The sequence below is a fragment of the Mus musculus genome, chromosome 6 (assembly GCF_000001635.26).
Source record: "Mus musculus strain C57BL/6J chromosome 6, GRCm38.p6 C57BL/6J".
NCBI classification, from domain to species: Eukaryota; Metazoa; Chordata; class Mammalia; order Rodentia; family Muridae; genus Mus; species Mus musculus.
The window spans coordinates 145,997,568-146,020,007 of NC_000072.6; the positions used below are offsets into that span (position 1 = coordinate 145,997,568).

Below are 22,440 nucleotides of genomic sequence, written 5' to 3' on the forward strand. Positions count from 1 at the left end.
TGCGGGGGGCTATCTACAGACATTCTCTCTGCCAAAAAAGAAAAAAGGGGGAATTGTGGGGAGCGGGTGTGGCGGCAGTCCCAAAGGCGCCAGGGACTGCAGCTAAGTCATATGACTTGCACCTGACTTCCTCATATAAGACACAAACATCTTGAGTGCTGGGCAGGTGTACCAGGATACAGGTGAATCCAGTCTGATGGAGATTTGCCCCTGCTGCCCTGATTAGCTGAAGCTGCGTGACCCTGGTGAGGTGGCGTGGCCTGCTGGTGCGTGGATGGGAACTGAGAGTATAAAAGAGTGAGAGGCCCAGGGTTCGGGGGAGATATAAACAGGGGAGATATAAACAGGGGAGATATAAACAGGGGAGATATATGGAGAAAGAAGAAACAGGACTGAATAAACGTGTGCAGAAGGATCCTGTAGCAGCGTCGTTCTTCCTGGCCTGTTGAGTGCGCGCAACAATCCTGCAGTTCAGCTGAAGTGTACACTGAGGTCCAGTGAAACAGGGTTTTGCTGGGGAACCAGAACTGGCACCTGACCTTAGCTAACCTTCAGTCTGGGCAGACTTCCCCTGTGGGCATGCATTTCCATGTAAGGGTCTTGCAAGCCTCACCATCTCTGCATTAAATAGGTCCTGGAAGTGGACATATATCGGGGTATGTTTGGCTTCCCATAACTCCTTAAAAGCAATTCCCTGGCAGTGTCAGTAGGGAAGCCAGGATTGGGGTGGGGGTGGGGGAGTCTAGACAGGATCCCTAGGTTTTTTTCAAGAGCCATTTAGTCACTTTCCTCCAGAATCAGATCAAACTAGTCTCCTTTGCCCTGGGCCTTGCAAGTCAGCTCTGATGTCCGGGATCCCTCTTCTGAGATTTTTACGTAAGCACAGCTCTTGCAATTCCTTGCCCAGAGACGGTGTTCCTGGGTGGTCCTTCTTGGGTGGGTCTCTGGGCATAGAAACCCCAAGCCACATTTCCTCCTGAGCTTTGCAGAGCCAGGCAAATCCTGCCTCGTGAAGCTCAGCTCCAGCTCATTTGGGAGATTAAGATCAGAGACGACGTGGAAGGGCCATGTTTTAACAAGGGAGAAAGCACAAGCTATTCAGAAGTTAGGCCTACTGTGCAGGACACTCCCGACACACACCACACCCTGGCTCTGGGAGCCTCTCCCATAAAGATGGTATCACGGGGTGAGGAAAGAGTCACACCACTCCCAGCAGGCCCCACATCAGAAGAGCTTCACTTTCAATTACCAGCAGCAGCTGTGGAAGCCACTTATGTAACGGGCTCCGGGCTCCGAGCCTCCTCCCTGGGAGGTGGGGAACCATTTGGTCTGTGCTAAGTAATGAGTCACGGTCAGAGTGAGGGAGCAGAAAGAATGGATTTCTCCCTTGTATTGCTTCATCCAAACCTGGAGTAAAACATGGAAAGCTAGTCGGGGAGGCACTACCTTGGGGTCTGAAATGCAGGTTCCCTGGGGCTTCCCAAGGGCTGACTAGGGAGGCTTTCTGGTGGGAAGCCCAGCTGTGCACTTAATGAGGACACGGTTTGAACTGTGGCTGACCTACTAAGGGATCCTTAGAGCCTCAGGGCTTTACCAGGCCCCGCCAAGGTCCAGGAGAGTGGAGATGAAGGAAAAGTCTTCGGAATGAGAGAGAATTTTTGCTGAATATCATTCAACCCTAAACTGGTGAAGTGCATCCTAGGGTGGGTCGGGAAAGGGACCTGTTAATACCAACTAAGAGGTCAGAAGGTTTGCTTTATCAAAGGGTGGGGAGATATCTTATGTTTGTGTTGTGAGGTAAAAATAAAAACAGAATTCAATCCCTGAAGTTTGTCTCCTAAGGGAGTCCACAGTCTGTCCGGTTGATGTTAGTAACCATCATGGCGGGGAGGGAGAACTGGCTCTGAAAATTGCTCCTTGTGTTCACTGAGGCACACGCACCCTACAAAACACACAGGAAAGTACATATCATTTTGAAAATTTATAAATTTATATCAGCAAATGCTTTCTTGTGACAGCCCTCTCCCCACACCATCACGCTTTTCCATGTGTCGTCATGAAGCCAGCATCTTCCCAGTCTCTCTTCTGTAAGCCCCTGAAAATCTGGAAGGGCATGTGGGGCCTCTTATGAAGCTGGTCAGATGTGTTTGATGTTGCGGCAGGTCGGTGTGTTCAGGGTGACTTGCCTGATGAACCTTGTGGTAGTTAATATTATCAAAGGGGGAAGCTGTAAAATCACATAGGAGACAAACTTCTGGGCATGCTATGAGGAAATTTCCAGACAGGATTCATTGACAGGAAAGATCTACCCCAACCGAACAGAACCATCCCATGGGCTGGGGCCCAGACTGAATAACAAGGAGAAAGCAAGCCGAGCACTAGCTTCCATCTCTCTGTGATTCCTGACTGCAGACGCCCGGAGAGCGGCTGCCTCCAGCTCCTACAGCCATGGACGCTATCTTCAAACCGTGATTCAAAGCAATTCCTTCCCCCTTTAAGGTGCCTTTGTCAAGCGCTCCGTTCCAGCAATGAGTAAAGAAACTAAGTAGTCAGAAATGTTTTATTCAGTGTACACACTTTCTGATAGCTGAGCCCTCCCTCCTGGGATCAGCATAACCAGAGGTCAAGGAAGGCCCAGGTGCCTGGAGAGGGTTCCTCATCCGCTACTTATACTGACTCTGATCCTGGAGTGCAGTTAGCATTTTGTGTGGGTCCTTGTCTGTGACATGGGACACCGAGAGCCCCTCCCACACAGGGTGGTTTTGAAGACCAAGGTGAAACTTGTGAAGTATTTAGGATTGGGGGCACTTTTAAACTGTCCCCACCCACCATCTTTACCGTCAGCTTAGTTTTCGCCACTAGCAATTGTGTTAGAATATACAAGCAGGTTTACGACTCATCAGAAACAGCTTTTTAGAGCTACAAAAATTTCTCTTCATCACAGAGTACCGATTCCATGTGCTGAATGAATTCTGGAGTTCCGTATCCCACGTGTGGCCGAGTTTCAATCCCCAGATCACAGATATCTACCAGTCCTGACGATGTAATATAAGAGCAAGTAGCTAAGTTCACCGATTCTAATCTGTCACGAACTTTGTAAACCCACCTATTCTGGCGTTGGCTGGGAAGGAAGGAGAGAAGATGGGGCTGTTCTTAGATTCCTTACTGGGAACTCATTTAGCTTCTGCTGTGGCGACTGATTTCTGTTCAGCTGACCACAGAAGTCCAGGGCACACTCCTCAGACTGGTCCTTTAGCCCTTTAGCACTAGATCAGCAGTTCTCAACCTGTGGGTCCTGACCCCTTAGGGGGTTAGAGATCAGATATCCTGCATGTCAGAGATTCCAGTTCATAACAGTAGTGAAATTACTGTTATGAGGTAGCAACAGAATAACTTTATGGTTGGTGGTCACCACAGCATGAGGAGCTGACGTAATGGGTTGAAACATTAAGAAGGCTGAGAACCACTGCTTTAGCAGTGATGTAGGAGGAGTTGGGGTAGCTGCATGCCTGAATTTACCACCACAACCATCACCATGACCACTACCACCACCATCAGCAGCACCATCATCAACACCATCACCACCATCACCACCACTACCACCATCATAATCATCATTCCACATAATGTTCACACTTAGGAATACTCACTATGCACAGGGCACAGAGCTATAGGACCTTATCCATTTGCTTGGGCTTCATCTTACAATGACACCTTTGGTTTCCTGCTGTCTCCATATTAAGGCTGAGAGAACCATGTTCTTGGCAGGCTTACAATCTGTTTGTGATATCAACGTCGTGAAGCAGTGAAGTCTAGGACTCTGGTCTTGACAGCCCTGTCCGAGACACTGTCTTGCCTCTGCTGCTGAGGATCAGGGCCGGCTCGTGTTCCTGCACTGGGCGATTCTGCTGAGCTTCCATGGAGGACTTTCTGGGTTGGAGCCTGTGCCACGGGCAGTCAACATTTGTAGAAGAGAGACCTGTGGTGCTGACAGAATGGAATGGAATATTGCCACCCGTGGGTGCTTGGTGTGAGGATGTGACCTTGACAGAAACACTTTTAGCTGGGAAGCAATGGTGACAGAAAGAGGCTTCCTGGTCTCTGTGCACTGGGCTCCTACAGGAAGGACCTCTTGCGTGTAGGTCTCGGGGCAGTCATTTGAGACAGGCAAAGCCGATGGCTTCGACAAGTTTCTCTTCTTGAAACAACGTGAATTTGTCCAGTTTTGTGGCTTTTTTATGTGGAACAGCATTAGCTCATCCAAGCTTGTGGTTTATTTGAAAACGAAATTCCGGTAAATCTTTCGCACCATTTGGCAGTGCGGTGATTGGCTGTGAGGTAGGAGCGAGCCACCAAGCACGAAGAAAACAAAGTGACAAAAGCCACCAGGAACAGAGACCTTCTTGTCGTTTCGGTGCCCAGACAAACCCACAGGACTCTGGGGATGGGTCTGTCCCCAGTGAACAGAGCTGGAACCTGTCATTCTCGAGGTGGGAGCCCATTTCTCAAAGTACTTGGGGCCTAGAAGGGCGCCCACGGGCTCTGAAAGGCAATGTGAATGACTAGAAAAGAAGAAGCAGTTAACACTAAGTTTACTCTTTGGAGTATGGAACAAAATGACTGAGCCTGAGTCCCCCAGGGACATAGGAGATGTCACCTTTATTTAGCTGTCTGTCATATCCACCAGTACTTCACGGATGTCTATAGCATACATAACGTATTTTCATCCCTGTGCCTGCTCTGTGGATTGTACCATCCTAGGCACAGGGGAGAGAGGTATGGGCCAGACACATATGTCCATTGTCTTTAAAGAGTTTATGTCCAGAATGACACTTCCCAAACTGTATCTTTTAAAACAATTTCAAATGCAGGAGGCATCACGTAGGGATGAAGAGACAGCTGGGGGTCCAGGAATGGCCACGATGAAGACTTTTGCTTGGTAGGTGGCTGAGGAGGCTCCAGGGCTGGTGACAACTGATCAGAAACCTCACATTCAGATGTGCTAGCCATACAGAGGGTGGATGAGCCTTCTGTGCCCTTGGAATCAGGGGTGGGGTGGCAGCCTGCTGAGATAGTTCCAGAGCGGAATAGAGTGAGGTAGGAAAGGGAGGCAGAGGCCACACCCATGGGCTGTGAGAAGCTGGTACCCCACTATCACACAGGGGAAAGGCATGGGCCATCTGACTTACCATTAGGGGGAGGTAGATTGTAGATCAGCAGTGGGGGCAGAAGCAACAGTGGTGGTTTGAGAAGGGGTATAAGAGAAATAGTATCTTAGGTAACATGTAAGGATACTGCTGATGTATTTGATGTTAGGGACTAAAGGCCACCATGAAATAAGGGTACTCCCAGGTCCTCCAGCTCGAGCACCTGGGCCATTGGATCTGCCAATTACTAAGAGTGGGGACAGGAGAGGGATATGATGTCTAAGGCCAAGGTTTAAAAGCAAGTTTTCATCATGTGAAGTCTGAGATGACATTTCTAAGTGGCAATAGAAAGCATATTTTCTAGAGTTCAGCAGAAAAAAATTCAGGAGTGATTAGCAGAAATCTGGTCTCTGGGTCTGTGAGGAGTAGGACAATGACCTTGGATCTTTGTGGAGCGGGGCACTGGTCTAGCCTTGAACCCATGTGGAATAGGGTACTGATCTAGCCTTGGATCCTTGTAGAGTAGGGTGCTGATCTAGCCTTGTACCCTTGTGGAGTGGGGCACTGATCTAGCCTTGGACCCTTGTGGAATAGGGTACTGATCTAGCCTTGGACCCTTGTGGAGTAGGGTGCTGATTTACCCATGTGGAGTGGGGCATTGATCTAGCCTTGTATCCTTGTACAGTGGGGCACTGATCTAGCCTTGGACCCATGTGGATTGGGGTGCTGATCTAGCCTTGGACCCATGTGGAGTGGGGTACTGATCTAGCCAGTGCATTCCCTAAGATAAGAACATTAGTGGTTCTCACACCCTGGCCTGCATTGAGACTGGGGAAGAGTAGACATGGAGGACCTAACCATGTGTGTGTGGTGACCCCAGCCTACTTATGTGTGGCCTCCAGCCCCTATCACTTCTTCAACACACTGTACCCCTTGGCTACCCTTCATAAATGAGTCTGGACAAAGTCCCAGGTCTTGGAAATCAGACCTGAGCTGTTCGGACAGGAATCCTAGAGCCACAAGAGTTCTGGAACACAAAGTACAGGGAATACTTTATGGGCCAGTTAGGCATGTCCCTGAAGACTGTGGACTCTTCACTTGCCTGGGTGGGAGTTAGAGCAGGTGATGTCAGAACTGGGATCTCTAAGGTGTTAAACGCTGGACAAAGGCCTTTGGTGTGTCAGAGGCTGTGGCTCCAGTGTCTGAGAAGCAGGTCCTAGGAAAGGGCCCTGGGCCGCTCATGCTGCTGTTCTTTGGTTTCCCCTGCAGTGTCTGCCTTGTGGCGAGCATCTAGCTCCGCACTGACCTTGTCACAATGAGGGTGAGCAATCTCGCTCTGTTTGCCACAGTTCTTGTTGTGGGAGGAGAAGGAAGTTAAATAGCAGGTAATGGGAGAGTCCATGACAGAGCTTAACCTCTGCCAAGTTAGTCAGGTCTGAGGCATGGGAAGCTCTGGGCTATTCACAGGCTTTCAACCTCAGAGGGTTCACACAGGTGCAAGGACAGGCTATCCCCCAAGCTGTGCTCACATGGGAAATTCCACACAGCAGTGATGTGCAGAGATGTGAAGGACAGCATGGTTTCTGTTTGTCTGTCCACTCAAGACTCAAGTCCTTCCAGTTGGAACCCAAGGGCTTTGCAAGAGCTGGTCAAAGGATCTGAGGTTTAGGGTTGCCTTCTGAGCCCAGCGAGTCAGGAGAGAGTGGGAAAGAAAATTTATCTCAATTTTCATGAATGAGGTCACCGTTTGGGGAAGACTAGAATTAGAGAATGAGCTGTCCTTGAACATTCTCAGCAGCCCGGCTTTCTGGATCTGGGACAACTGACAGTAAGAATCAAAGTTCTCTATACTCAGGGCTTGGATGTGGTTGGCTGGAGTCCAGGGAGGGCTCCAGGTAAAGCCTATCTGTTTCTCCTCTCAGAGACTCAGCAGGCAGCCATCCTACCAGACCCAGGACTGACCTGTGCTGCCTGTGCCAAGCAGTCAAATCTCAGCTTTCATCCTCTACTGAGTACATGGAAGACAGACAGATGTCAGATACTACGGTATCTACAGACATCAGATATTGCAGTGTCTGTGTGATACGAATGTCCTTCTTCCCTGCCTCTCCCTCCTCTTCTTCCTTCCCCTCTCCCTCTCTTCCTCCTCTTCCTGTTTCTCTCCATTTTCTTCTTCCCAGTAACTCTAATATCCCTGTAGCGGAACCAAAGGAAGGTAAGCCTGACAGAGGAAGGTCTGTGAGCCTGGGATGAACCCCTGTGTCATCCCAAACCCTACTAGTGGCAAATTTTGTGGCCCTGGGCAAGTCACCCAAACTGCCCGCTGCTTCCTTCCAAACTCAGAAGCAAACTGAAAGGGGGCTGGGAGAATTCATTAGCTTGGTGGAAAGATTTGCACACCTTGGTCCCACATGCACAATGATGGCCCCTTCTATTCCGCAGGCCCAGGCTCCTCTCCTGGGCTCATGTTTGATTGTGGAGTGGGTTTGCAACTAAACAGCACTCTTAGCAGAGAGCTCTAAAAGCCCAAACTCCAGCCTCTTTGTGATGCGACTGAAAGAGGCTTTCAGCAGGACCCAAGTCAAGACCTCTTTGCAGCGAGTGGTATATGAGGAAGAAATTAAGCTCTATTCCTCTTGCAAATTAGGCAACAGGAAATGTGTGTTTTTAAGTTGTGGCCTTGAACTTCATAAATTCATTCACTTCAAAGGACTTGCTTGCCTGAAGGGTTTTGCTCAGCGTATCACATATTTAAACTGCCTCATGCTTGCTTATGGCCAGATCTAGGAGTACACGGACGCCTGAACCACAGAGGGTAAAAGTGAGGGCTCTTGAGTTTTATTCTGTAATTACCTTCAATTGGCCCACAGGCACTGTTGGTGTTTCTGTGCATCCTCTTTTACTTTGACTGGGCTCAAGTTTTGCTTGGATTGTGATGAGACCCAGGGCAAGCGATGTCGTCTCTGAGTCACTAGCCCTACTGGGTGCACACAGGGGAAGAAACAGACACCAAGCACTGAGCACTATGGCACAAGCTGAGAGGCCCTTACAAAGCAGGACTATCATGCTTAAGGTCATCTAGGTGCCTAGATTGTCTTCGTCAACACAGGAGGACATCTATGCCATTTATCTATTAACACTCTTTCAGATCAGTTTATCGGATTCACTTCGAAGCCTAGAGGAGACTCACCAGTTGATGTATCCCAGGGCAGCCACTTCAGAGCAGACAATGGGGATGTTCCAGAAGATTCCAGGCAAACTCACAGACATCATCTTTCATCTTTTCATTCTACTACGAGGCCCCAGAGGGTAGAACCTTTCTTCATGTACCCAGATAGCATCTCTAAGAGAAGCAGGTATGGTGGGGTGGGAGGTAGCTCTTTGAGTTTTCCTGTCACTGTGACCAAATGCCTGACAGAAATAACTCAAGGAAGGAGTGGTTTGTTTTGACTCAGAAGATCAGTCTACCGTGGTGGAGAAGGCAGGGGCAGCTGAAGTGGGACTATCTGTGGTGGCAGGAGCTGTCCTCATGGTTTCTCACATGACACTGACTGAGGAACAGAGATTGGGTTGGGAAGCAGGGAAAAGCTGTAACCTTCAAGGCTCACCCCCGAGTCCCTAATTCCTAATGCCAGCTGAAGTTCCACAATTCCCCAGTATTGTGACACCCACTGAGGAGCAGCTGTGCAAACACAGGAGCCTGTGGGGGGGGGGGCATTGCAAGCCCAAACCATTGACAACAACTAGATTATTTTATGTCTGGGACCAAAGAGCCTCCTTCAGAGATTTTTAAATAGTGATTCTGGACTCAGCTTACTGTGTTGTCTAGCAGCTATACTAAATGCTTTGTGATGAGAACATTAAAGAAAGAACAACTTCCTTCTGCCAAACTTGAATTATCTGATATGGTACTGTTAAATATGATTATGCACAGATAAAAATATAGTTATGTTAGATTAGAAAGAAACAAATATATTAGCTGATTCTCAGAACCCATTCCACACTTAACCAATCAGAGCACGTGCGTTTTCCAGATTGGCAGGTGATGCCTGTGCATATACGTATGAGATGCTCCTCTCTATAGTCCCCCACCTTGCTTGGACCCTTTCCATTATCCACCACATCTTATCATGTCTATGACTTGGCCTCATTTGGGTAGGAATAAAGAGGAGGGTGAGAAGCCTGCAGGCAGTGTGGCGTACTAGGAAATCTGAGCTGCCCAGGAGGTACCCTGTGGCCAAAGCCCTCTGTTGACAGCTGTTCTGTTGAGGAGGCTTCTAAATCTAGTCTGAGGTCTGAAGGAAAGGGGGAGGGGCAAGCTCAGCTCTATCTGCCAGGAGTGGTTGGTGAGAGAATGTCACCACACCCTCCCCAAATTTCCAATTCTCAAAGTGAGATTGTAGGCGGGAGAGAGAGACAGAGAGAGAGACAGAGAGAGAGAGACAGAGAGAGAGACAGAGAGAGAGACAGAGAGAGACAGAGAGAGAGAGAGAGACAGAGACAGAGAGAGAGAGACAGAGAAAGAGAGGGAGAGAGAGCACTTCCTTAGCTCCCTCTTAGGAAAGAGCCCTTGATCTTCCTGAATGGAATTAGCAACATGGAGATGGATAAGTGCATCTCCATCTGCCATAGAGTGGCCTCACAGTGCACTTCCTTCAACCTGAGAGAAGGACGGGGTTCTCTGTTTTCTAGAAGGCCAGCCGTCTAATGCTGGTATCTTTCATCCGGCCACGCTCTGTATGATGGCCAGAAGGATTGTGCCACACACAGCACCAGAAAAGCAAGTTGTCCTAGGCAAGGCCTACCACCTGGGCACCCCCACTGCCATAAACCATGGAAGCAGCCGATTCACAGACCCCAAGTCTCATGAATTTGACTGACAACTTTCCTTGCCAAGTCAGATATATCTTTTCCTTAAGGTATATTACTCTAAAAGAGATTTTAAAAATATTCTATTAAAATCAGATGTCTTATTTCCTTCACCTCCTTCTGGCGTGTGGCAAAAGAGGCTGATTAGAAGTTGGGAGGCCGCATGCTCTGACGCCATGCTCCCAGTAAAGGTCTCAGGCTACTCATGAATCTCCCTGTACCGCAGCTCACTTACACGCACTCAGTAATCAAAACAATTTAGAGTAAGTCACACTCTCCTTCTCCTCTTGTGAGGAGCTTGTGAGGTTCGAGTGCATATTATCACTAATGGAGAGGTTTGTTTCATCTGTAAAATGTTCGGGGCGTCTGGCAGATGCTGCTGTGGGAGGCGTGACGAATTGCTGCTAAGATCATCACTCTCATGTCCGTGGTAGAGAGCACCCGGGCAGCAAGAGAGCAGGCCAGAAGTCCCCCAGAAGTTCTCCGTGTCTCCATGGATACACGAGTCCCTAAATAAACTGTGGTGTTGAGGAACATAGATGGGAATAGAAACACAACATAAATTGAGCTCCCACCTCCAAGGGCAAAGTCAAACTAACAAAAAAATTACCTTCTGCTGACCATGCCTGGACCATCCCTGCCGGGAGACAAAAACACGGGGCTTCCTTTCCATGCTAGCAGGGTTGCAGTGGTGGGTCTAGGCTCCCTGGCTTACCTCCTGCTTAAAGGGAATTCATTCTGGAATCACGTCAGGGATAGTACATTTACCAAGCGTGTTGTGGACAGGACAGTGTCTCTGTGAGTCCAGATCCATATGTAAAACCTTGAACTCCCACATGGCAATATTTGAAGCCCTTAAAAGAGGGCTCTAAGGCTAAACGAGATTGATAAGGAGGTTTCTAATCCAGTTCGGCTGGTCTCCATGGATCTGGGCACACAGCCAAGCAGCATGGTGTTGAGAGGTTGCTTTCTGCATACCACCCCTGGTGGTGGATCTCACTCTCTGGCTGTGGGCTTCCACAGTGGGAAAATACGTTTCTATTGTTGGAAGTACCCGTTGGGAGGATTCATCATAGCAGCCCTAGCTGGCTAACACAGGAGTGAGTGTTCTTCAAGCCACAGGACAGCTAGGGGTTACTGATGGGAACTGAGTCACTTCTGATAGGTGGGGTGGAAAAGGGAGGGAAAGTGACAGTCCCTGGGCCATCTCCAGCTGCCAGCTCTGTTTGGAGGCGGAGAGCAGGGGTAGCAGATGGGAGTGTGGTGAGTGCCTTCTGCAGGTGAGTCACAGGGTATCTGGGCACACAACCCACTATCAGCAAGCACACAGCCATCTTCCAGCCTCTACTTACCATGAGAGCCATGTGAGGCCAGGTGAAGGCATGCCAGACTCACAGCATGTCTATTGTCTTTGCCCTCTGAGGCCTTTGCTCTCTCTCCCTCTGTGGGCTTCTGAAGTTTTTATAGCCATAGTCACCATCAAAGGGTGCTGGCTGGGGGCTTATTTCACTTCTGCTAGTTCCCCATCTCTGCCTCTTTGGGGTGATATGACTTCATGCCTTTTCTATGCATACTCATTATAAGGATTTTCCCATTTGCAAGACACTTAGAACCTTTTCCCGGTGAGGCTTGGGACCCCTGCCTTGTAGTTCAAGGACTCTGAGATGGCATAGAAGCCTGGCCACTTGGGTTGTCTGCAGTGTTGTTGGGCATACTCCTGGCTGTCCTTTCTGTTCACAGCAGCACTCCTTGGTCAGGATGCTTGCCCTGGAAACCTCTCAGGTGCCAACTAGGAACCCTCCCTTCTGCTCTGAGAGGCTGGTGCTTTCAGCATGCCTTGGGGAGGGCAGTGGCTGTCATCTCCCATGGGATGCCTGAGGGCTCTGTGGGTCCTTATCCTTTTCCTTCTCCATTCTCCTCCCAGTAAAGAAAACAGGGTTCTCTCACTATTCCCTCTCTTTGTTTTGTTTATTTTGCTTTATTTCATTCCTTCAAAGGTGGTTTTTAGTTGTGGATAAAATGTAATGTCAACAACAGTTTACCAAAGCTTATGCCTGCCTGCACCTCCCGCTGTTCCCTCTCTGCTCGGCTGGGCACCGCAGCTGCAGGAGACTGGACCCGCTTCCCAGCTCCCAGCATGGGACACGGACACACACACACACACACACACACACACACACACACACGCTCCAAAGCACAAGGAGGAGCGTTGACCTCTTAGGAGATGTCCCCAGAGCCAAAGAGACAGTCGTGGAGTATTATTTCTGTCTCTTCTCACCTTCATCTCTCACCTGTTCCGAACCAGCCATTTGGAATGAGCAGGCTAAAACAGAAATCAACGATTTGTATTATTTTATGCTAGACTATCATTAAGACAGAAGCTTGCTTGCCACCCCAAGGAACTGAGGGTATCAAGCACAAGGCAGTGAACGTTTTTAGAACTATAGCTCCTGTATGGTCACATGGCTTTTTATACTCAGATTTCAGAGAAACGGGCGACATTTCCCACACACACAGGCCAACATCCCGATTCAGCCAGCCACAGAGCACTGCAGGGTGGATGCGTTCCAGTTCACTGGGGTTTGGAACAGCAGCTCTCATCCCCGGAGAAGGGATTCTCTGTGGAGGCTGAACTAGCAGTGTTCAAGCGTGGCTTGTGGCTGGCACGTAGGCCATCGGGGATCATCTGTGCTCCATCCTGCCAGACCAGGGCAATCCTGGGGAGGGCAGGGATTTACTGCCCACACGGGAGCAACAAGAAGCCATTTCTCTCACTCAGCTTCTCGGGCTCCTTTTGTCTGCAAGGACTGCCATTGCCCCAACCAGTTCAGTATCTAACTTATCATGTCTGCATTCTTCCCTAGCAGTCCAGGCCTGTCTGCTACCAGGAACAGGTGCCAAATCGGAGTATGGAATTTTCCCGGCAGGCCTCAGGGACTGCCTGCTGCCAAGGCAACTGTGGTTGGGTCGGGAATACTATCAAACCACAGATCTGGAAAAGGAAGGCCAGGCCACCCTTTCGGCTTGAGTCAGCTCAGGTACAGGCTGTCCCTTGAGGAAAGGCTCCCCTATGCCAAACACAGACAAGGACTGCAAACAAGGTTGGTTCCCACTGGGCAGCTTCCCAGAACTAGGCCAATTCAGGCCCTGTAAGGACAAAGGAGAGAGGCTTTTCTGGGAAGGCCACAGCAGGCTCTGCCCAGTAGGAGCAGCAAAAGCCACATCATTTCTAGGGAAGCCCCAGACACCTGTGTTAATGAGTGTCTGAGGTGAGATGGAGACCTTTGTGGGTGCCAGGAAGAAAAAGAAGCAGAGCTGTGTTGTGTATAGATGTAGTCCTGGAATCAGGACAGCAAGAACAAAGCCAGTGACATCCCAGAGCTGAGGTCAGAAGTCCAAGCTGCTGTGGCCCAGTGTATCGCAAGCACGAGGACCCAAGTTCAGTCTCCCAGAACTCACGTTGAAAAGCTGGGTGTGGTGGCACACACTTGTAATCCCAGAGATGCGGAGGCAGAAGGAGGTGGATCCCTGGGGCTCACTCTCCAGCTAGCCCAGCCTAACCAGTGGACTCAGACTCATGAGAGCCCCAATCTCAAACAATAGCAACAGCAAGTAAAAGCCCTAAGGTGCGCAGCACCTGGGAAATGCCAGCTGAGTTCTGATTCAATGCAGGTGTACAAATGCGTGGTCATTTCTATACAGTGCATGGTTACACATGGCCCACACATGCATGGTCACCCCCTCCCTCCATATATGTATATGTACATCCCTATACAGTGTACTCCCTCTCCCCCTTTCCTCCCCTGCCTCTGTTTGTCTCCCAGCCAAATAGGTAGACATGGAGAAGCAAGTGTTTTGTTTTTTTTTTTCTTTTCTGTGGTGTATATGATATATGTACATGAGTGTGTAGGTTCGTGTACCCTGTGCACCATCAGGTGTCTTCCTCTATTGCTCTTAACCTTATCCCCTTAAGATAGAGTCTCTCACTGGACCAGAAGACCATATTTTTAGCTAGGCTGACTGGCCAGCGGCCAGCAAGCTCTCAGAGTTGACCCATCTCCACCTTTCTGATACCAGTGCTACAAGGCACAGTGCAGTCACATCCAGATCCTCACAAGGGTGCTGCGATTTGAACTCACGTCACTGTGCTTGAAGAGCAAGTGCTCTTACCCACTGAGCCACCATCTCCAAGCCCAGGAGAAGAAGCAAGTTCTTTGGAGCCTGTCAGGAACAGGTCGACACTGCCAGCATTACCCACTAGGGCTCAAGTCTTCTTATCCTGTGGAAGGAGCCCCACCCACAGCCAATATGGTGGGCAGCACAACTGGACAGGTGGGAGACTTGTAACTAGCTTTCTTTTCTCTTCCTGGGCCCTGAGAACTTGGCTGTGATTCTAAGACCACTTCCAAGGTGGTGAGGCCATTGAGGGGCCATCAGCTTGGGAACAGGAAGGTCCACCAACCCCTGCTGTGGCTTTGATTGTTAGAGGTGTTACTTAGCCTGGCTTCACACTCTCTTCTGATGCTTTTCCTCATTTTTTTTTTTTTTGTACATTTCTTTAATAGGATTAAGAGGTTTCTGACTTAAAGCCTAAAATTGCTCTTAGGATGAAAGGCAGATTCTGTGGCTGTACGGGCAGCACGGTGTCAAACCCCCTTCTGCTGGCAATGATGAGGTTTCCTCTCTAGTCACCACGGAAAGGTAGAGGACGATGTACCTGGCCAATAACTTTTGCGCTATTCTTTGGTGTTATTTTATTTCCCTAATGGATAAAAGTGTTGATCCTTTTTCTTTTTTTCTTCAAATGTCTCTCTTTGGTTTATATGCCTCCTTCTGAGAGCTGTTAGTCTGTTTACTGGTGGGAATATTTGGAGGTTTGGGGTTCTTTATACGCCTAGGGATGAGCCTCTTGTCAGACACACAGTCGGCAAGGAATGTTCTCTGTGTCTAGCTGTCTGGACACTCCCCGTTATTTCCTTTCCTGTGCAGAGGGTTTTGAATTTCATGCAACCCCACATGTCAGTTTTGTGTGGCCTGAGTCATTTTCGGAAAGCTGGAATGGCTGCCCTGTACCTTCCTCTGGCGGTTTCAGAGTTTAGGGTCTTCCAGCGAGTGCTGTGCAGAACAAGAGACGTGGATCTGGCTTTCTACCCTTTGAAGGACCTGGCCTTTTTGTTTTGGGGTTTTTGTTTGTATGTTTTTAAACACCTTTGTCGTTTTGAGGCAGGGTGTCAGCCAGCAGCTCAGGTGACTGTGACCTTGTGTCAGAACCCTTCCTTTGATCATCTGACTCTACTTCCCCAGTGCTGGGATACAGGTCATGACCACTCCCAGATATGACTTTTTTTTTCAGTTTTTTTAATTAATTATTTTATTTATTTATATCCCAAATGCTGCCCTGCTCCCAGTCTCTGCTTGCAGAGTTTTTCCCTCTCTCCCTCCCTTTTCACCTCTGAAAGAGTGACCCTTCTCTCAGTGGGAGAGGATGTGCCCAATCTTGTAAAAACTTGCTTTTTTTTTTTTTCATAGAAAAATTTAAAGGCTCTAAGAGACCAGGCTCACCTGTCACTTGTGGCTCTGGCTGTGAGGCTGAGACTCCATCAGAAGAGGTATAAACATTTCCATATGTCTGATGAAAAGATTCCTGGCCTATAGAAAAATGGAAACAGAGAAATTATTGGCCTGTGTGTTCGAGGGTTCCTTCATGGCCACACATGTACATGGGAAATCTGGCTACTGCAAACAGAAAACAGAAAGGGCAGAATTTTTGGGTCTAAAAAAAACACTTGACAGGGACACTTATGGAGAAGATATTTTCAGAGAACATTTGAAATTTTAAAAAGCTGACTAAAGGCATAGGTGAAGCTAAGTAAAACACAGGTGCTGGCTTTTATCACTTAATTCAACAAGAATTCTTGATTTGAGGTCAAAGAGAAGGAGCTAGGAGTCTACTTCCTGCCCAGATAGCATTGATAAACTAGATTTAGATCTGGGGCCCATTGGCCTATGATGCTGAAACTTTAGCTTCATGACCATATGTGGTCCCCATTTCACGAGTGCGTGAAGCATGTGGTCAGTGAGAGACGATACTTTCAACTCAAGACAGTGGGACAAGAAAACCTGTCACGTAACTCTGAGTAAACAGGGTATGCCAAGTAGAAACCTGGAAGGAAAACAGGGAAAGCTGTTAGGGTTTGCTGTACAGAGCTCATGCTCATAGGTTCAAATCCTCAGTTCCCATTTGGTGGTGCTGCTACTGGAGGGTGTTAGCCTTTAGGAGGTGGGACCTCACAGGTCACAGCCCCCAACCCTGTCAGCATCACTCTATACTTCCTAGTTCTTGAGATATGAGCAGGTGGTAGCAAGCTCCCACTGACCAGAGACACCAGAGAGTGATAGTAGAGAATTTGGATCTGTACCTGCTATAGAAAACTGGGAACAGTGTTAGGATTCCATCTCGGAAATACCATGACCAAAAGCAACTTGAGGAGGAAAGGGTTAGTTTCAGATCACAGTGCTCACTGAGGGAAGTCAGGATTAGAACTCGAGGCAGGAATCTGGAGGCAGGAACTGAAGCAGAGGAGTACCGTTTACTGGCTTTCTCCTATGGCCTGCCTGGCCTGCTTTTGTATAGCATTCAGGACCACCTCCCAGGGGTCCTGTCCACTGTGAGATGAACCCTCCCACATCCATCAATAACCAAAATAAAAACCCCACAGGCTTGCCTACAGGCCAGTCTTATGGAGGTGTATTCTCAGGTAAGACTCCCTTTTCCCAGATAGTATAGGTTTGTGGCAACGTGACAAGAAGCACCAGCCAACACAAGAGGGTTTCAACAGAGAAGTGACTTGCATTTGAGTTATATTTGGAAAGAAAATCATGCTCTGTTGGGTGGATTATGCAAGTGGGACAATAAAGCAGGAAAAGTAGCGGGCCATCTGATGACCGCAGTCATGGGACTAGGGTGGCAAGAGTGTTCAGGAACAGAAGTGGAAAATTCTGGAACACACTTCCTCAGTTTGTTCATATGCCTTTGCTGTTACCCCATCTATCTCTTTAAGGATCTTCATTTCAAAGCATGCACATTGCTGTGCTTGTCTTTGGAGTGGGAGGCACCATAGAGAAGGACGATACACGGAGTTACTGCAGGAAAGGAGTGTCTATTCAGGCTGTTGGTAACAATCTGAAGAATGCAGGGCCAGTTGTCCCGGCATATTCCCATCTAACTCATCAAAATGTAAAACAGCAAATGAGAGCAAACCAATCAGATATTCTGATGAGTGTCAGTGGCCACTGCACACTGATACAGTCGACAGACAGCAGAGTGGAGCCTCTGACTGCACTGGAGAACACTATAATATAACATTTCAATCATTGGTATTGGATGATATAACAGCCAATTATGGACTTTTAGCTCTAAGAAGGGCCCAGAGCAAGGAAGGGATATGGACCAGGCCTGACCAAGATACAGGCTCCCCTTCTATTTGGACAAGAAGACCCTGTGATATGGGAGACAGCTCTGATAAGCAGAGTGGTCACTGGGTGTCTGAAACAAGAATAGTCAGGTGACCACAGAGAAGAACCCACAGGCCTCTAGCACGGCCATGGCACATGCAGCAGGGACTTGTATGCCACTCAAAAACCAGCATGCTGAATCCTACTGACAGGGGAGATGAGGCAGAAAGTGAGCTAATGGCCAAAGCTGTCCCTCAGGATTGGGGCCCTGGCCGAATAACTCAATGAAACATACACTCTGATTGGCCTAACCACACGCCATTGTGAGATGGAAGGGGGGCTTCTAAAAGGGGCCTAAAGCAAGGACCAAGGGACAAGTAAGCCACAAAGCTGGTGACTTGGGCTCTTGTGTCATCACTGTGGCGGGTCACACCCCATCCCTCAATTTGTACATACGACTGTTTGAGACTCCCTTATGATCCAGTGATAGAGACCAAGAAATAGACTGAGCTCCATTCACAACTGGGCTGGCTCAGTATATAACATAAGCTAAAAATGGATCATGGCCCCATAACTCATCGTTGTAGAGTTCCTGGAGCGAGTTGGAAGGTGGAAACAGCAGACCCACAGAAGCACAGAGGACAGCTAGCCTGGTACACATAGCAGTGGACAAGGAGACCCTGTCTTGAGCAAGGTGGAAGGTAGAAACAAACACCCAGATTGTCTTCTCATCTCCACACACATGTTGTAGCATGTGTGCACCTGCATTCATACCCACAAACACATGTACACACAATACCCCCCAAACCCAGTAGGCACTGAAATCCATTCAACAGGCAGAAACTTTGTGATGGGCGGAGGCTGCTCTGGTCAGCCACTTCATGTAGAGAAGGAAGTGGTCTGCAGGAAGAGTAGATGGTCTTGAGAGCAGTGGCCAATGTGGCTCTTTGGTCATGGGCCTGGAAAGAGAAAACCTGAAGGAGTAGACTTCTGGCTAAGAAACTCAAAACATCACAGAATTAAACATAAGGTGTAAAAATACCTATATACATAAGAGCATCAACAACAAAGTATACCCAGAATGCCTTAGCTGGTTGGTATTAACATACCAATGGCCACATCACTGCTAACCCAATAAATGTTTATGTGTAAAGCATAAGTGTTTACGCAGTGTGACTGAGACTACTCATGATCTCCACTCACCAAGGCAAATGTCCAATCTAATATCAACAGACACCAATATCAAGATCCTAATATGATCCCATTTCATAGGTCAGCTAGCTATGTGATAGAAATCTGCTAACACTTGACTTCCAACTGAAAGGGATGCTACACTCTGCTTTTTGACTGAAGGTTTGTCTTTCCTCCCTATAGGGCCCTTGATCTGCACTACTATACAAAGGTTCATGGTGTGTTTGGTCTGAGATACAGGCTTTAAGATTTTGTGAAATAATCCACTTTTAAGAACTTATATGTGGCCAGGCGTGGTGGCGCACGCCTTTAATCCCAGCACTTGGGAGGCAGAGGCAGGCAGATTTCTGAGTTCGAGGCCAGCCTGGTCTACAAAGTGAGCTCCAGGACAGCCATGGCTATACAGAGAAACCCTGTCTCGAAAAACCAAAAAAAAAAAAAAAGAACTTAGATGTGCCATTCTTGGGTTCTACTCCAGATCTACTGAATGAAACTTTGAGACAGACCCAAAACGCACCGTCTCAGGCAGTCCTAGAGTACACTAGAGCTAAGGAACAATTGGTTAACAATAAAGGAGACACAGTAGAGGGCACATGACCAGGATGTCACACAGTATGCCAGCAAGAAGCATTAACCTGGCAGTGATGACGTAGTATCTTAAAGAAAAGAACCCACCTCAAAATTTTGCCCAGCACAGATCGTATGCTGTCCTGTAGGATACAGGGCACACTTACTCTCAGGATCTGTGAGAGATTTAAGCCATACTGATAATGATTAGGGTGACTATGTTCTCCCTCCTCCGAAGGATTACCCATAGATAATACCATCCTTGACTCTCAAGAGGGATTGCTATTAAGAACACTACTATAGTGGACACCTTGGGGCATCAGAATTTCATTTCCTTGGAGAGGCCTCACTGGGAATGGCTGCCATCAGTCAGTGATCACTGAGCTGGGTTGTGCCTCTGACAGGCAGAATAAATGAGTCTGGGAAGCAAGGGGTGGGATTATGGGTGACCCTGATGACCACAGCTTCCTCCCAAGACTCACTTGGGGAGGCTGTGCTTCTTGTCCTACAACTCTGGGTCCTGGGAATAGGTTGCAGCAGAGGAGTGGGGCCAGAGAGATACGTCCTGTCTGGAGAGAGATGGAAGGGGATCAAAGGAAGTGTGAAGACCATGGAGCCAACTCTGGAAGCAATGGCTAGATAGGGTGTCAGGACACAGGTATCTAAACCCTGTAGGATGGACCTTCTACAAGTGTGAAGGCAGCAGAAGCCAACTCCAAGAGCTGTTAGTGAGAGGTTGTGCCATGAATCCATCCAAAGTTTGTGGTTCTTACTTTAAGGCGAGACTACTCCATTCTCCCCCAGCAGGTCCTAGGCACAGAAGAGGTAGAACCAGGACCCAGTAGCCAGGAGGGTTAGAGAGGAAGATGGAGAGGAAGAGAGGCCTGATATGTTTGAGAGATGTTTCAGGGATGGAACTTGCACTGAGGGAAGGGGCAATATGGAGGAGGCTGGGCTGGGCTAGGCTGGGCTGGGTGTTGGCCGATTGTTAATACACATTAAACCTTTAAACCTGCAGAAGAAGATGAAACATGCTAAGAAACTGTGTATCTATGCAGAAATGTGGACAGCACAGGCACATTTCTGGTAGGTTTCAAAAAGCACACATGAGGTCAAAAGGCAAAATGGACTCTTTGCTGACCCAGATCTCAAGCAAGGAAGAAGCTCACTCCAGCCAGGACGGTGTCCACAGGGAGTCCCATTTGGCTAAAAGTAGAGCAGCCAACAAATTCTTGTCTTATTCTCGAGACAGAATCATCAGTCAGATAGAGCAGGGGAGGTAGAGGGGATTTCTTCGTTCACTGGGAAGAAAATCTTTGTGGAAATGAAATTGATGGGAATTGGGAGAGAGAATTGTTTGATTCCCTTAACTGCCCCTAAATGAGCTGCATTTTCTGTGGTTTATGAGATCTGAACCCATTATTAGTGGATTTTGTGAAGTTTTAAAAAAATAAAATGATATCGGCAGTAGATAAAGGGACTTCACAGAAGAAGATAGAGTTTACAATGGAATGAAAGGACTCCCGGAGAAGAAGACTAACAGACAAAGAGACAAGAAGTTAGTCAGCCAGGAGATGTTTCTGGAAGCAGAGCTGTCAGAATAGGGAAGTGTAATGTCAATCCAAAATGGCCTCAAGGAGTTCTCCCAATAGCAGCCTGGCCCCCAAACAACTTTTGAGTACCATATTTCTCTTGCATGGGTTTTAATATTCTATTTGTAGTTACTGGAGTTTCCCCATGGACCTGACAGTTTTTATTATTTGCATGGACAAGAAGTAACATAAAGGGGTGGGCTAATTTAGGCCTGTGATTTGAGAAGAGTCGGGACAGAGCAGGCATGACAGCATGGGGTGGACAGCGACATTGCACCCACAGTCTTGAGGAAGAGATAACTCTGAGGCTCACCTGGCTTTCTCCTCCCCAACCGTTTCCCTCTGGGACCCTGGCCCATGGGATCCTATCTCTCAACTAAGGGGCATGTCTTCCCATCTCAGCTGATGTTCTCCGAAAACACTCTCAGAGAATGGCTCAAGTGGCTTAAATGTTTCATAGTCCAATTGAGTTGGCAATTCAAAGTATCCATTATGCAGCTGAAGAAAGAGGGTGAGCAAAGCCGTTGGCGCCTCAAAGCCATACAGAATTGAGAATCAAAATCCTAAGCCAGGCCAGTATCCCTCTCTGAATATCATTTGATGTTACGAGCTTCTGAAAACCACTTCAACACGTGTGTGTGTGTGTGTGTGTGTGTGTGTAAGAATAAAGACTGGTGTGAAACTCCCTGCACTATCTCCTTAGACCTGTACTTTTAATTGACAAAACAGTGGTATTTCTGCCTCCATTAATTAAAGTAATTATGTCCTCGTCTCTTCCATATTCCCACCAATAATAGGTCCTTGAATTCTAATCTTTGCTATGATATTTCCTTAGTTCTTTGACCTGTGGTGCCATAATTGTGGAATTTGAGAACTATTTCATGCTGCTTGGATATTTACTCATTTTTCTTTCAGGTAGTTTGCAACTTTGGTTCTCACAGGTCTTCCTGATTTCACCCACAGTCCTGGGGGCAAGTGCATGGCTTCTCCTTCACGTGTGCTCTAGGATTGCAGTCTGAGTCTTTTCTTTTCCCAATGCCTGAGAGAGGCAGAAAACCACTTAACCATAAAGTAGTGGACTCTCTGGCTGAGAAATGTGAATACAGAGCCTACAAGAGACAGGGAGCAAGGACCAAGTCCTGTGATGAACCAGGTAATAGCGAATCTGCAGAAGACACAGAAGGAAGCTAGAACCAGAGCCCTGAGTGTGAAGCTAGAATGAGGAGATTGAAATGCGGGCAGATCAAAGTGAACGGCCAGAAGTGAGAGCTGAGAGCTCTTCGTTTCAAATACCAGTAGCATTTAAAACCTCTGTGTGTGTCTGTGGGTGTGACTTATATGTACATCTCTGTCAGAGTAGATGTCTGTGTCTATGAATCTGTTCTGTGTATGTGTCTCTGTGTGTGTGACTGTATGTACGTCTGTATCTGTATCTGTGTATGTGTGTGTGTCTGTCTCTGTGTGTGTGACTGTATGTATGTCTGTATCTGTGTATGTGTGTCTGTCTGTCTCTGTGTGTGTGACTGTATGTATGTCTGTATCTGTGTATGTGTGTGTGTCTGTCTCTGTGTGTGTGACTGTATGTATGTCTGTATCTGTATCTGTGTATGTGTGTCTGT

At 47.9% G+C, this 22,440-nt stretch overlaps 2 long non-coding RNA genes across 7 annotated transcripts in view; one reads left to right on the forward strand and one right to left on the reverse strand.

Moving 5' to 3' along the window:
• The window catches only part of Gm32838, a 111,371-nt gene that overhangs the window by 28,671 nt on the left and 60,260 nt on the right, over window positions 1-22,440 (forward strand). The window lies entirely within an intron of this gene.
• Gm32914 lies at window positions 1,969-16,537 on the reverse strand. Of its 5 annotated transcripts, none has more exons than XR_869600.1 (4): window positions 15,579-16,537; window positions 8,338-8,490; window positions 8,001-8,127; window positions 1,969-5,066 (listed from the first exon to the last, which is right to left on the reverse strand). It is a non-coding gene; the product is annotated as a predicted gene, 32914 (long non-coding RNA). The 5 variants fall into 5 exon arrangements; XR_001785419.1 differs by lacking the exon at window positions 8,338-8,490 and adding an exon at window positions 12,295-12,339; XR_378162.4 differs by lacking the exon at window positions 8,338-8,490 and having other exon boundaries at window positions 15,579-16,532.